Source organism: Sminthopsis crassicaudata, chromosome 5 (genome assembly GCF_048593235.1).
Source record: "Sminthopsis crassicaudata isolate SCR6 chromosome 5, ASM4859323v1, whole genome shotgun sequence".
NCBI classification, from domain to species: Eukaryota; Metazoa; Chordata; class Mammalia; order Dasyuromorphia; family Dasyuridae; genus Sminthopsis; species Sminthopsis crassicaudata.
Genome location: NC_133621.1, coordinates 115,695,864 through 115,713,307, shown reverse-complemented (window position 1 = coordinate 115,713,307; position 17,444 = coordinate 115,695,864).

Sequence of the window (17,444 nt, the reverse complement as noted above, 5' to 3'; positions counted from 1 at the left end):
TTTCATTGTTAAATTGAATGTCATTCTTAAAGTAATAAAATATTTATAAAGACTAAAATGCATAACTGATTTTAAAAATTGTTAGACAAAAAAAAATTAGTTTTTATTTTTTTTTAGCTTCAACTGAACTTTTGAGGAACAGAAAATTCCAGGTATCTTCAGATTTATATTCTAATTTAAGAAGTAACTGTTACTTCAAGGAAGAGGGAAAATGTATCTAATGAGTTTACTGTGGATTATTTATCTTTAAACAGCTAGTTTAAATCATATATTGTGATGCTTTAAGCAATTTCTTTTGCAAGGCTAACCACGAGGGAAATAATGAGCTGTCTTTTCTATATGAATGCTATACCATCAAAAAGGCATGTTTTAATTTATTTTTTCCAGTAGTGATTCTGAGTTTCTACTTATTTATCCATATTCTCACCTTGTCTGTCTGTTTAATGTTAGGATATATTATGTAGCTGCAGAAAAGACTGAAACTGATTTGTCCTGGAAAAACCTAAAATTTTAGGGGCATCAAAGTCATTAGAAGGCTCATCTATAAACTACTTAGCTATGAATATTCCCTGATAAAGCTTTTAATTTGCCATAAACATTTTATTATACATATAGATGTATATATATATGTATATATATATATCATATATGGAGACAAGATATGATTTATATATCTACACAGGAAGATCACATGAAATACACATGAAAAAGATTTCATGTCATTGTTGAAGTTATACATACTATTTGCCCCATAAACTAAATGTCTCAAAGGCATCTCAGAATATGTTGTAGTTAATAGATGAGTGGATGGGGTGCTTAGGAGGACTAGCAGCTCTGGTGTAAGGATTTGCAGAACCCTTTTCAGGACTGCTCATCCACTTTTGTTGTGTTCCCCTTTCACCCAACTTTCACCTGTGGTTCCAAAAAGCTATAGCATATGTGGCAGTCATACCCTGCTAAAACTGTCTTGACACAAGGGCTAACCCAGATTGAGGATAACTGATAGACACAGTGAGTTATCATATAAAGACTTCTCTCATCAAAAATAGACAGATGAGAACCATTTGTTCCAATGGCCATGAAGGTGGCTGAACCAGGCACTATGAAGCACTTAAGACTTGGTCAGATATGGAAGATGCCAAGGACATCCACTTCATCCTGCGCTATCACTGGTCATCCTGACTCTTTGTCATGGCATTGTCTTGTCTTGGCATTAGACTTTGATGATTCAGAGAGGCCAAGGATTTTGTGCAACTCTGCCTTAAATTCAATTCACTTGCTAATCAAAACCTCACTCCATGACATCACTGGTCCCCTTCAAAAACAAAGGACAAACAATTCAGTGAATAGACAGTGTGTTCGGGAACCAAAAATTTATGTTCAAGTCCTACCTCTGACATGTATCAGCTGTGTGATCCTCCTAAATTCACTTTCTCTCAATTCTCTCAGTTCTCTAACCAATTCCGACTATGAATGCCAGAGAAGATACTAAAATTTGTCTTGATAGTTACCTTATTTAGGTGTTTCTCATATCAGTGAAATCATGCATCCCTATCCCTATCACTTTAAATATACATATTTGTCTATCTCCACAATAGAAAACACCCCAATATTAGGTACAAATATACAGTAATCCCAGTACACTTAATATTAATATAATGGGGGGGGCAGCTAGGTGGCGCAATGGATAGAGCATCAGCCCTGAATTCAGGAGGACCTGAGTTCAAATCTAGTCTCAGACACTTAACACTTCCTAGCTGTGTGACCCTGGGCAAGTCACTTAACCCCATCAGAAAAGAAAAAAGAAAAATATATATATATATATATTAATCTAATGTGTTACATGGAAATATGAGAAAGTTACTTTATCAGCATTCTGATTAAGATTCTCTCAGCAGATTTTTGATTGTAAATCTTCTAACTTAACAAAAGGATCATTAACCTTTTGAAGAGCAAAAATGTAAAAGTAGTGCAAATAAGTAACATTCTTTTCAAAAAGATAAACCTTTATTAAGCCACTACAATGTGTTATCAGAACAACAGATAGAGTGCCAGGCCTGGAGTCTAGAGTACCTGAATTCAAATAAGACTTCACAGTCCCAGGAAAATCATTTAACTCAGTTTCCTCATCTATAAGATGAGCTAGAGAAGGAAGTGGCAACCCCTTCTAATATCTTTGACAGAAAATTTCCAACAGGGTCACAAAAAGTTGAGCAACTGAACAAAACCAAAAAAACAAAAATGTGTCAGGCACTGTACTAAGCTCTGGGAACATTGAAAATAAAAACAAAAAAAGACGGTCCCTGATTTCAAAGAGTCTACAGTCTAAAAGGGGGAGAGACAACATTTAACAACTATGTAGAAACAAACTATAGATAGGATAAATTTAAGATAGCAGACAGATGGAAGACACTAGAATTAAGACAAATAAGGAAAGACTTTTAACAAAATTTGAGATGTTAGATGGGATTTAAAAGACTCAAAACAATTTCCAACAGTACTCTCTTTAAAAAAAAAACAAAAAAAAAACCCAAAACCATATGCCTTAAAGGGAAGAGGAGGAGAGAGATATGTCTATATAACTACAGAGCAGACTGGTTAAAAAGGTTTTTGTTGTTTTTTTTTTCAGAGAGGACAAAATATCTTTGCAAAATTTCTGAATTCCAAAAATAGAATAATTGCCCAAGTGAGAACATGAACACCCACAAAAGTATAGAATGTTTTAGGTGAACTAGACATTAAGAGAACCAAAGTCTTTTTGAGACGCATTTTTAAGAACCTCTAAAATTGAGAAGAGTCCCTCTAGAACAAGATGAAAACTGGCTAGAGAATGAGGAATGATGGGAGTCAAGGACTAGAGTTAGGAGAGTGACAAGGAAAAAGGAGATGAGATGTCCTAAAACAGTAAAGTCATTTGCCTGAATCTTTCCTGAGAATGATGTTATGGAGATTCCCACTTCCATAATCACTGAATTCAGTATGTTGAAGGGACAATGAGGTTAAATATTAGAACTTTAGGATGTTCTAAGCCAAATTTCTAAGATAAATGAGGAAAAAATTTACCAGTAATAGATGATACCCAATTCAAACTTTTGAAGGAATTCAAAGATGAAATTAGGATCTGTTGGCCAAAATGTGTAGCATGTTACAAATAGCAACTGTGAGTTTGAATTGGTGGTTTTGAAAAGGAGACCCTTGTTTCAAAAGAAAGGCTTCTAAGAGGATTTATAGACTAAAGACTTACATTTTTATAACAAACTTTTGAAGTTTACGACAAAGGATAAAATAATAAAACAAAATTAAAAGAGTCTGTTAGGAAAAAAGTAATATACTCTACACAGGAAAATCCTTCCCAGTATTCTTTGGAATTATTTGAGAAGGTAAGTGAGGTAAACACTACATAGTGGATAGAATGGTGAGCTTGTAATCAGAAAGTTTAAATCTTACCTCTGACATGAACTGTATGACACTAACTAAATCACTAGATTTACTGGGGTTGGGGTGGGGGAGAGGGTTGATGAAATTGTTTTGTCACAAGTAGGAATGGGTTTGGCTTATGGAACTAGGGATAGGGATAAATTAGCCTCTCTTATGAACATAGGAATGTTTCAATCTTAAAAAAAGAGTTTATTTAGCATGGGAAGGGGAATAGATATTACATAATAACTATTGTGTGCCAGGAAATGGCCTAAAAGCTTTAGGAATGTTGTCTCCTTTGATTCTCATAATAACCCTGGAAGGCAGATGCTATTATCCTCATTTTGTAGTTAATGAAATTGAGGCAGATAGAGATTGATTAGCCCAAGATTTTACAACTGTCAAGTATCTGAAGTGAAATTTGAACTCAGGTCTTTCTGACTCCAGGTCCAGCATTCACCCATTAGGTTAACAGCTGCCACACAGAATTTTGTAAATGGAAATCATGTAATTCGACTACCTCAATGGAAAAGTTATGAGATTTAGGATAGTTAAGTGATTTGCACAAGGCTACAGATCTAGGCAGTAATTGAGTATGGACTCAAATTCAGGTTTCCTGATTGTTAATTTGTGGTGGTCTTACCACAAAGAGCTTTGGGAATTATTATAACCCAGCTTCTTAAATTGTGGATCATGACCTCATATGGGGTCTCATAACTGAATGTGGAGGCCATAAAATTAGGATTTATCATCAATAAATGTTTGATTCGTATCCCTATTTTATATTCCTATATACCTAGGGTCATATAAAAATTTCTTGGGCAAAAATAGATCATGAGTGGAAAAAGTTTTAAGAAACCCTGATCTAGAATATAATGTATTTAGTGAAATTTCCTAAGTTTGTGGGTTTCATGTGACCGGAATGACAATAAGGATGGACTGAAGGAAAATAATCTGGGCAAGTGGACCAAAAACAAATGATTTTTAATTTAAACACATACAAGATTATACACTTGTGTATAAAATCTCAACTATCAGGTAAAAGCCAGAAGAGGAAAGGAATTTTTATTGTAGAAAGCTCCTGAAGCTATGATTTAAATATGCAGTGTAGCCAAAAAGGTCAACAAAATATTAGGCATCATCAAACATGGATATCCCAACTTTATGATAAAACAATATCTAGAATATATTGTACAGATTGGTTTAGCACAACTCAAGATAGACATAATGAAACTTGTAAAGAATTCACAAAGTAAAAACTATTGCATGAGACAAACTAAAAAATAATTTTTGGTCTATAAAAGATCTGAGCTGGTCAACATTCTTGAAATTATGTGAATGACATGGATAGAGTGAACATAGTCATGTGTGCCAGATCCTAACATTAGCATTGGGAGTAGAACCCGGGATGGGAATTGGGAAAGTTAAAACTTGAGCAAGACATGTTTACAGAATCACTGAATCTAAAAATGGGGAGATACCCCAGAGACCATTTAATCTAAACAGGAATCCCCTCTACAGCACATTAAGACTTATCCCTCATCTATAAAATGAGCTGGGGAAGATGGCAAACCACTGCAGTATCTTTGTCACAAAATCCCCAAATGGGGTTATGAAGAGCCTGAAAAATTTAAAAATACCTGAACATACTTCATATAGTGAATGAAAATTGTTGCAGCAGTCTTAAGAGCACAAAGTATATGAGCTCTTTGATCTCAGAGGTGAGATGGAGGTGGGAGATTCAGAGTGTGAAAAGAGCTCCAGTTTATTATGCAGCACAGTCTTCTTGATATACATTTTTACAAGCATGATCAGCATGTGAACAATAGGCAAGCTCATGGGCTTTGTGTATGCAGGGTATCTGCCAATGGGCTAATCCAGCAATCTAGCAACTTGCTCACAGGTGAGAGGCCCTGTCCAGGAATTCCCACTTAAGAACAATTTACACCTGACACTCAGATTGAACCCATTCCCTTGGTCACAAATCACTACTCCTTCCTCAACAAGAGTGAAAACTTACTGCGCACCAAAGGTTGAGGTGGCCTCTGTACTCCCCTCTCAGCAGGGTCCCATACCCTAGCAGAAATTCATATGATGAAATTTATAAAACTCCTTGCTTTCAAGAAGTAGTACAAAGTAACATGTATAAACTTCCATACTTAAGAGAATCTGTGATACTTCAACCTTGTAGATTCCAGAGGCATGTTTGTAAAAAATTAACAGCTCTCCAAAGGGGAAAAAAAAAAAGTATTCACAACATAATCTGCCTTAAGATTTTCCCCATAACTTTTAAAAGTCTTAATTAACAAAACAATAAATCAAGCCTGACCTGCAACAATTTGATATGTAAATGCTCACTCTGAAAATTTAATAATCAACTCTTACCAGATGGTACAAGCTGGTTCCATCATACCCCTGACTTCAACCTATTTCTTCTATTGGATGATCTTTGTCCATGTCCTCCCTTAAATTTCTCACAAGAGGTCCAGCAGATGTGCTAGAAGCTTTCTTTTTTTACATGTATTTCCTTTAAAACAAGATACTTCTTGTATCCCTAGTGCCTTTGCACACAATTCATTCACAGTAAGTGTGAAATAATTATTGACTTTATTATTTATTGGCTTTAGATCTCTTGGCATTGAATGGATACTATTTGAGCATCCAGACTTTCTATAGGATAGATAAGCTATATAAGCTATATCCCTCCCTCTCACTACATGACTACCTGATCATTTTTCCCAATCACACAGACTCCTTTTCCTTTTTGCCATTTCTCAATTCTCCATTGGTAATATGTCTTGGCCTATTGATACCCACTATGTACCACCACACTCCCCTTTGGAAGTATCACAGCTTTAATCCTTTAAGAGAATAGTAATTCATGACTTGGAGATATACAGCATCATCCAACAAATATTTACAAAAAAGAGGCTTTGTTCAGAAAGAAGCTTTATGTCCTTAAAAGCATGATACAATTTCTCAAAGGCAATCCAGTTCGCTTTCCTCCTATTCAATTCTGGGTCCAGGTCATGATATCAGACAAGAGATATATGCTGATGAACCAGTAATATGAGTTGTCTAATTGCATATACTTTTTTGTTAATAAGCATTCTTTTTTTTCTTTTAAACATAGTTAAACTTTCCATTTTGAACCATTATGGATCTCATTTTGAAGATTCTCTTGAGTTCCAGGGCTGAATGCAATCAGCATAATGTTATCTGCAAACCTTGCTATCTATAGGAAATTCCCTAATACTCCCATCTGAGCTCTGCCTTGAATAACCTCTTCCTGGGTTAGATTCATTGAACAAGTTGTCTCTGCTATATGATTTTAATGTATATAAGACATTATCTAAAAGTTTTCTTTGCATGTTCTGTGCCTTATGAAATGGAGCTGTTAAGGTAACATTATGCTCTACCAAATTAAATACTTTTTTATAGTCAACAAATGGTAAGTACAACAGGATCCCATATTTGCCACACCATTTAATTAATTATGTTTTTGTAAAGGTATGGCCTGCTAGGCAGGTATTGTAATTGAAAGTATGAGTTTTCTTTTATACCTTTTTCAAGGATATCCTTGATAGGTGGGCAGATTGTGTTTGTTTCAATACACGAAACAAAGACAAAAATGATTTCAAAAATAGGTTTGGACAAATGAATAACTTACAAAGACATAGTTATTCTGTAAATCTGGAACATACTTAACCCTACTTAAGAATGACCCTACTTTAAAAAAAAAAAAAAAAAAAAAAGTCATACCCTTCTATCTCACCTTTTTGCCATTGGGAGAAAAAAAATAGTAATCTAAATCAGGGTTTCTTAAACATATACTACTCATGACCTCCTATTGCCCAAGAAAATTTTATACAGTCCCAGATATGTGTGTGCGGAGTGGATAAAGCACCAGCCCTGAAGTCAGGAGGACCTGAGTTCAAATCTAATCCCAGACACTTAACAGGTCCTAGCAATGTGGCTCTTGGCAAGTCAATTAGTTGCCTTGGGGGGGGGGAAAGCATACAAATCAAACATTTACTGTAAATCATAATTTCACAACCCCCACATTCAGTTATGTGACCCCCAAATGGGGGTCATAACCTACAGTTTAAGAATCTGTGGTCTGAATATGTCATTAGCTTAGTAAACATTGATCCTATGTTCTACTTCTCTTTTTAAAAATTTTTTTGGATAGAGAATCTCAAATAGTGTCCCAAGAAGGTTTTAGCAGATGAAATAATATCAGGATTTATCTAAAATTACAAATGAAGTTAAAACTTTTTATTTAGATAACTGGAATCTGAGTTTGTGATTCTTTTTTGAGATTTCTCAATCTAAAACATTTCTTATATTGGTCAACTGGTTGGCCAAATCTCCAATTTCATTAGGTTAATTTCTATTACACCCTAAATTCCTAAATTTTATTAATGAAAAGATATCTTGTACTCAGAAAATCTTAAAAATAGGAATCTTGAAAAGGGAAATGTTATACACAAAACCATGAGATTTGCATTCTTTTTCAAGCCAGAGCATTTTAGCAAGATCAGAGGTATCAAATAGGTTACTTGAAACACTCCCTAATGTAGCTCAAATCAGATTAAAAATGTCATTGGGAAATATTTAATTAAATAAGAAAAAATAAAACATAGAAAATATATTTTCTTACTATTTGTCTTGTAGAAATCCTTATGTTCAATTTGGTAGTTCTTTTTCTATCTGAATTTGACACCACTGCTATAAGCCATTCAAAAAACCAACAAAGCAATTTCTGTGTTCTTACCTATATGAACTCCATGGATTATAGAGTAAGGAAGGAGTTAATGCAATTAGAATTTTGAAAAGGAACATTAGGGAATTATTCTTTCCACTCAGGCAGAGTAGCTTCTAGTTAGGAGAAAGCCCCACAGGATCCATGGTTTCAATTCCTAGTGAGCCTTGAGTTGCTAGGCAATATTAAATCATGCATTGACACCTGGATGCTGGAGTTAATAGCACTGCTTTCAGAGAGAGAGAAATCTAACATAGTATTCATATCTTTGGTTCCATGGGAAAAAAATCAAAAGTTCAATCTAGTATCATTTTCTAGCACTGAAACAATGTAATTTGATTTTTTTAATGAGTCAGCATGTAGTATATATCTATAGTAGGACTAGGAAAGATATTACAATGACTATACTATCAGAAGTATCATTTTCATTAATGGGCTTCTCCAAAAATCAGAACTAACTTTTGTCAAAAGGAAGAATTTATATTCTTTTAAAAGTAAGATAAAACATTGTTTTGTAACACTCAAACTTCCCATGTGTAGTTCTCATTTTTTGATCTTCTTGGATAACATTTAGAAGGTTCTTGTAAGAGTTTCTGGTAGGAATCTCACTACGTGGTTTAAATGAGAATCCATAATAGGACAAGAAGAGAAAGACATGTAACCTTAATTTTTATTCTTTCTTTAAAAATTAATTGTGCACAATGAATCTCTGGCTTCTTAGACATAAAAACTAGATTATACATACTTTAAAAAAAAACACAAAGATTTGTAGTTTAGCTAAACTAAATCCCTCAGGATTTCAGTTAAAGAAACAAGAAGACTATGACATTAACAATACACAAAAGATACTTTCACACTTTTTTTTCACTGCATATTATATTTGAAAGAAAGGGAAAGAGGGAAAATTTTTGAGGAATGGGAAAGGAGACAGGAAAACAAAAATCTTAAATTGCTGAAAAAATTCATTGATTTGTTCAGTTTTCCCCTCCATATTTTTCTGATTAGAATTCTCCACCTATACTCCCACATTTTCAAATGGAGTTTATTAAATTATCCAGAAGAAGCTATCACAGCCCTCAAGTTAACCTCTTATATTCAACTGTCAGCTCTGATACTTAGATGCTGCTCAAAGGGTGACTCAACATCAAACTGTAGCAGGTTAACAGAGAATGTTACTATATTCCCAGGAGAGTATCTTTATCTCCTCCTGGTCATTTTCATATCCAACAGCCTTCAGGATCACAGCAACAAATTAAAACAGACTTTTCCCCTCCTTGCCTGCCCTCAGAGACTTGAGAGGATGAAAGAACATGGATTCTGAGTTAGAAAAGACCTAAGAGATTACTTAATCTAAAAGTTTTTAACTTTTTTTGCGCCATGGATCCCTTTAACAATATAGTGAAGACCACACACTCCTCATCAAAATCATGTTTTTAAATGCATAAGAATTACAAAGAAAATCAATTATACAATAGAGTTAGTAAAAATATTTTTAAAACAAGTTCTCAGACCCTTGATTAAGAACCTATGATCTAGTGCAGCTGACTAGATCATTTTATAGCTGAAGAAACTGAAGCCCAGAATGGATGGGTTATTTGTTTGTTCAAGGTCACACAGCAGGAGATAGAATCCAAGTATTTGAGTACCCATCTACCCATCTAAGTGTTGCTTCTGCTATTCTAAAAACCAGATCTTTTTTAACTCTGAACTGTCTTGGTCATTGTGTTAAAGACAGTCATTTTTATATCTGTGGATTTAGAATTTGGTTTTTTCCCCTTTATTTGCACCATCTGACATGGTGGTAGAATTTGGCCTAAAATCAACCATATCCTGATTAAACCCAGTAATTAAAACAAACCTTCAACAGTCTACAATCTGACCTATGACCACTGCAATGGAACTAGACACATCAGTTTGAACTCCCCATAAACTAGGTACTTAAGAGTCTACCCTTTATCTACTCACCGAGTAAATTATGTACATGTTAGAATTGAGTCTTCTGTTGATTCTCATGTATTCTGTCTCATTAGTTTACCATCCTGGCATTTTAAAAAATGAAAACAGCTTTTCCTTCTATTAAACACTTAGCAGAAGAATCCTGATTAATGGATTACAAATGGTCACTTTAAATAATTTGATTCAAAGTACATATTTCTACATAAACATTTCTTTTTCACATATAAAATTATTACAAATATATAGAAAGTTTTGTTATAATTTAAATTATGCCAATAAAACTTATTTTTACTCAGAAAAAGCATGAAAATTATTTGGATAATATTAACAGTTCTTGGTTAAAATTAAATGTAACAGTCTCTCTATATATACATATATATATATATATATATATGTCTAACTTTTCATAGGTTTCTTCTGGGTAGTACAATGTATAACAAAATTTGATACAATCTTTGAATTACCAAGAACTCTTCCCAGATCTGCTTCAGTGATTTGATTTAATGGGACCCTGAACTTGCAGTTTAATTGGAATTTCAGGATAGAGTTAGGACCATGAAAGAAGCCCAAGAAGAACTGGCTGTCCCCATTCTAACAAGTCCCAACTGGGTGCTAGTCAAGTGGAATAGAGACTGTATAATTTTTTTGGCATAGGGAAGTTCCTCCATTGATGCTATTGAAAAGATTAACATTAATACAGCTTACAAATTTACAACTATGGATTCTTTTAAGCACTGGATATATGCAGTTTGGTAGGGAAAATTTCTTAATTTCAAACCTTATTAATGTCAAGAGAAAACTGCTCAGTTATACCTAAAGCCTCTGTGACTAGCTAAATCAAACTTTCTAAGTTGGTATTAGGAACTTTTTAGTATGAACTAGAGAACATCAGTTTCCATGTGCACAAGTGACCTTCAGTGCCATCTCAAAAAAGAGTTACATGATACCAATTCATAAAAATCTACTCTTGAACTTGGTTAGAATTAGATCCTGTTTAAACTTAGTTCAAACCTTAAATTGCTGGAGTACCATTTAACAAATTCATTCTTCTACAATCACTATCCACATCCATTGGAATGATAGAAACATAATTACGTTATAAACTATTAAAGATTATATTATAGATCTAATCCTCCGAAGACAAAATTATTTTAGTCAATCAGCAAAGAGAATAACATATTTAACACTTTTAGAGAATGTATTGAACAGGATTAAGATGGAAAAATAAGAGCCAAACAAATCATGAAATCTTCATTGGGGATATTCTTTCCTTTGTTTGCTCAAGAAACATTTTTTTGAAAGCATACTCTGCACAGTGGATCAAGCCAGACATAGAGGAGGTATAAATTTTTGGTAACATATAATCCCTTGCCCTCATGAAACTTAGAGTCTAGTAAAGAAGACACAAATATAGATAACTATAACAATGTCATATGCAGGACCAGGAAATCATTGTATACTTCAACAACAATACTATATAATGATCAATTCTGATGGACGTGGCCATTTTCAACAATGAGATGAACCAAATCAGTTCCAACAGAGCAATAATGAACTGAACCAGCTACACCCAGCGAAAGAACTCTAGGAGATGATTATGAACCAATACATAGAATTTCCAATCCTTCTAATTTTGTCCATCTGCATTTTGGATTTCCTTCACAGGCTAATTGTACACTATTTCAAAGTCCGATTCTTTTTGTATAGCAAAACAACTGTTTGGTCACGTATACATATATTGTATTTAATTTATACTCTAACATATTTAACATGTATTGGTCAACCTGCCATCTGGGGGGGCAGGGAAGGAGGGGAAAAATTGGAACAAAGGATTTGGCAATTGTCAATGTTGTAAAATTACCCATGCATATATCTGGTAAATAAAAACTATTTTTAAAAAGTACATTATGTGAAGAATCGGAAGAATATGGGGCACTTGGTGGCGCAGTAGATAGAGTACTGGCCCTGAAGTCAGGAGGACCTGAGTTCAAATGCAGCCTCAGACACTTGACACTAAATGTGTGACCCTGGGCAAAGCCTCTCCACTTAACCGAGTCTCCTTACTGAATAAGACTACTAGGAAGGGTATTATAGAAGATGTGGCATTTGAATTGGATTTTAAAGAACGATTAGTAACTCAACAGGTAAAAGAAGAGGAAGGAAGATAGTTCAGGAATTGGAAATGCTGGGAACAAAAAGAAGATAGAAGATATGTTCAAGGGGCAGATTTTGCTCAATTTTCTTCCGAAAGGAGTAATATGAGATAAGGCAGGAAAGTTAATGATCCCAAATCATAAATGGTCTGTAATACCAAGACAAAGGAGAGAACTTTACTCAACATATTAAGGAGCCACTGAAGATTTTTATGCAATCAGACCAATAAATAAACATATATTTGATACTTTTAAAACAGTAATACATATTGGATAACCTCTTTTGCCACTTCCACTTTGAGAATGTATGATTCAGGATTAATCATAGGTAAACTAGAAGAGGGGCTTTGTACAAGTTTTTGTTTGCTCAATCTAAAATCCAAAATTAATCTGGGGCATACTATGATGCATGCTTTATTGTTATCTTTTTCCTCATTTGTTTGCGCTTTCATTTTCAGTTGTATCTAACCTTGGTGACTCCATTTGGGATTTTCTTGGCAAAGATACTGGACTAGTTTGCTATTTCTTTCCCAACTCATTTTATAGATGAGGAAACTGAGATAAACAGGGTTGAGTGATTTGTCCAAGATCACAGTTAGGAAGTATCTGAAGCCAGATTTGAGCTCATGAAGATGAGTCTTCCTGACTTCAGGCCCAGCACTCTATCCACTGTACCTCTAAGCTTTCTTCACTTAAATAAATGACTTCTTAAGAAACTGAAGACAATTCTTCATATAAAGTATGACTTTATATATTATTATTGATTCTTCAATTCCTTCTACTTATCTTTTTACTTAAAATGAAAAAAAAAATCTTTGCTTACAAAATTATATCCCCCCAAAGAAGAAATATTCCAGTTTCACTGGGGTCTAGCACTTAAGATTCCTAAGTTTTGATTTCTATTGTTTTTTCTGATTTTTTTTTAATTAGGAGAACCATAGTTATACACTCTTTACTCATCTAAAAGATGAGATAAAACCAATTTCAGTAGTGAGTATCTGAGGTGTTCCAATGAAAAGACCATATTGCCAATGTGGTCTAGTCATCTCTTTAATATGGACTCTGAAAATTATAACCAGGTTTGTGACATTCTTTGGGCAATATATTTAAGACCATAGCTCACAAGCACCCTTCTGATACTTCTATTTTACTAGACCAAATAAGAGGACACATCAAAGTAAAAGTATTAAACAAAATAGTAAAGTACTCTACACATAGGGTCACACTCTCACAGTTTCCAACACCCCTAGTGATGAAAGGAACATGCATAATAGTTCAAACAATTCAGAAATTTTTGCCTTCCTGCTAGTCATCAGTGTCTCGTGAGCAAATTGCATGAGACAGAAATTGGGGGCCTAATCTGTCTTTGCTATGGTACCCCCATCTTGAGACTCTCAATATACAACCATTGGGATATTGCTCTATTAGATGATGTGTGCTTCCAAAGAAATAGAAATGCAATCATTCCATTTTATTGTTACAACCACAATGATACTTAAATCATTAGATATTTTTAATAGTTTGCTGGAAAAGAGGGAATCATATTCTTGTCAATACAAAAAGCAAAAGCAAAAGCAATTTCATTCTAACAGAAGACTGACAGAATACTACTACTGGATAGCTAATTGTGCTCTGAGATAGTTGGCCAGAGACGTACTTGCCGTACATCAGCAAAATAGATTGGACTTAACCATTTCAGTTTTGTGTAGAAATTACTATTACTTTGTTTCATAATGCTATTGCTGCATTGAAAAATAATTCACATTTTAGCTTTTCATTCTTTATTTAAATGATTAAGATTATGCTTTTGCATTTTTCTTATTTTGATCCTAAATTTGAGAAGGAAATTTTCTTTAACTCTGGAGTTTCAATTTTTAAACACTTCTCAGCTTTCTTTTCAATAATTCTTGTAGCTTTGTGTGTTCTTTCTTTTGCCATATGAGTTTTTTGAAGTCAGTGGAGCATGATACATTTCAGGGTTGACTTGTACCAAATAAGTTAGCTAGATAAATATGTTCTTCTGATCTTCTCAAGCATAGAGCATATCCTGAGGATATCAAGTACACTGGGTGATAGACAAGAACCAAAAAGATAATGACAGACTAGAACATTAGGTCAAAAATATTAGAAGGGAATAATCATTTATATAGTGCTTGCTATGGATTAGATATTTTTTTACGTGCTTTACGAATATATGATTTGAGCTTTCCAACAGTCCTATGAGGTAGGTAGGTACTCTTCAGTCCTGTTTTACAATTGAAGAAATTGAGACAGACAAAGATTAAATGATTTGTCCAGAGTCACACAGTAAGTTTCTGCAGCTGATTATGAACTCGCATCTTCCTGATTCTAGGCTCAAATTTCTATTCACTGTACCATCTCACTACTTCTGTTAAGATTAAATTTGACAGGGCTAAAAGTCAAATTATATATTTGAATCCAAAAATTGAATTCATGAGTACAAACTGAAGAAGGTGTTGTCAGATAGTAATTTGTCTGAAAAATATATAAAAATATTAGTGGATTATAAGCTAAATTAGTGGATTGTAATGTAAGAAAAATATATAATGCAATCTTGGCCTACAGTAAGAGAGGCAGTTTCCAGGAATAAGGAAGTGGTCATCCTGCTGTATTCTGCCTGGGTTAGATGACTTCTAAAGCTTTATGTTAGATTTAGGCATCACACTTTGTGTGCCTAATAATTTTGAGAGATAATATTGATCACCTGGAGAAATTAGAGACTATGGCAACCACAATAGTAAAGAGTCAGGATCATTCCATAGGAGCATTACTTGAAGGAGCTCTACTTCAGAGGTTGTTCCAAAAAAAAAGGAAAGATTCAGGGGACATGTGATGTCTGTCTTCTAGAATTTAAGGTCTCTCATGTGGAAGAAGGGTTAGACATTTTATTTTGGCACCAAAGCACAAAGCTATAACAAGAAGTTGCAGATTTGTATTTGATTTAATGAAAAACATGCTGACAATTAAAGCTATTTAAATGGATAATGGGAGAGAACAGTTTGATACTAGTTATTTTCAGACAAAGGATAAATAACCATTTATGATTTTTTTTAAACTATAGATTGGTCTAAATGGCCAATGAAGTCTCTATGTTCTTGGAGGATATAACATACTAAGTTATTTGCATTTTGGAGTAAATGAGTGTTTCCCAATTTTTTTTTGCCTTGAAGTCAATGTGAGAATACCAAGTAAGGGAGACATCATGGTATATAGTATTAAATATGGAGCTATCCCAACTGGTTTCAAATTCTTGATCAAACACTAATCAGCTATACAACTAAGAAAGGTAAACTCTCTAAGTCACAGTTTCCTTATCTGTAAAATTTGCAGTGCTTACTTTATATAATTCTATGAGGAATATGCTTTGTAATTTTTATAAAGTACTATAAAATATGAGATATTATTGGCTGTCTGAAAGAAAAGTCATGTTTCTGACATCTATTAGACATCTCTGCCACACTCATTCCACTTTGAGATTTCTTAAACTATAGTATAGTAATAGTCTCGTGATTCATCTTTTGATGTCTAGGCTTATAATTTTATCTATCTTTTTATATTACTACCCAATTAATTTTCCTAAAAATCATGTCACCTTCCTACTAAAAAATATTCATTAGCTCCCCATTGTCTTCCTTGATATTAGAAGCCCTCCACAGTCTGGCTCCAACCTGCCTGTACAGTTTTCTCTCATACTGTATGTCATCACATATTCTGTATCCTGACCAAAGTTGACTTCCTTCACTCCCTTTTTCTTGTCCTGCCCCCTCCTACCTTTGTTCCTGAGACATTCCCCACCACTAGAATGAACCACATATATAAACGTACTTGTCATGTTCTATGTCAATCTGTTGAAGTCCTCCCCTTTCTTGAAGATATAACTGAAATGCTACCTTCTCTGAAGCCTCTTCATTATCGTCTCTAATCAGATGAAAACCTTATATTTTGCATTACTCCCTTCTTTGCATTTATATCACTCTTCCTGGTATCACAATTATTTGTATACTTGCCCCTCTCTGATTAGATGGTAAACTCTTTGAGAGTAGGGCCTGCCTATCTTTTCCCAGTTACTATACAGTGTCTTAAGTAAACTCTTAAAAAAATTTTTAACAACTTCAATTTCTCTTTGACATTCTTATACTCATAGTCATAAAGCAACTCTTACAATTTTTTTTCTAGGAGTTATTGACTGAGGTTTCTTTTCTTAGGCTAAAAGGGCATCAACATTGGTACTAGGATGGAAAGAACTTGAATATGATTTGGACATGGAGATATTTTTATTGAAAAATAGAATAAAATTGTAATATTGACTAATAATTGCAACTGTCTTTCTGATTATAGAAAAAATTTCTCCCTCCTTGTCCTTGACTCATCTTGGATTAGGTCAAAATCTCTTCTCCTTAATGGAAAATAGCAAACTAATAGTAAAAAAAATTTTTTAAATCTTTCTTTTTCTTCTTCCATAAGGTCTTCCCTGATTCTCTAGCTGGAAGTAGCAGTGTTTAAAAATGCTAGTTTAAAGCTAGGCATCATAAATTCAAATCTTGGCTTTCTAATTTGCTCATTTCTTTTTACTTTGAACTTGTCTGGGATTCAGTCTATTAAATGAGTACATTAGTGGATAATCCCAATTCTAAAGCCATGACTTTTAGTAATTCCACTGTCCTCATTATGTCATCCCTTTCTGTTTGACCTCTGCTATTCACTTAGCACATTCTGATTCAGATTGTATTTCCTTATATGCCTGTCTAATTCTATAATTTCCTTGAGGAGACTACTCAGAGTTGTGACTAGGACAGAGCAAGCAAGCCTTTGTCTCAGTTGGTGCTAAATTTAAAGAGTTCCTACTAAAATCAAACCTCCCTAGCAGGACATGAAGGCAATAGCCTAGAAGGGTAATGGTATGATTAAGACCCTCAACTCTTGTTCTAAACACATGCATAAGCTCTCTTTCCCATCCTGCATCCATACTCTCCACTCAGCCAACTAGGGCTGGCTGCACAGACTTTCAGGGTGGTTACCATTGATCTTCCAATATGAGAACAGTCTTCCCAGACTATTGCTGTTTCTCTCAAGATCAGGAAAGAACAATTTCGGCAGCTGCTTACAGACATGGTAGCAAGGAGTGACATGTG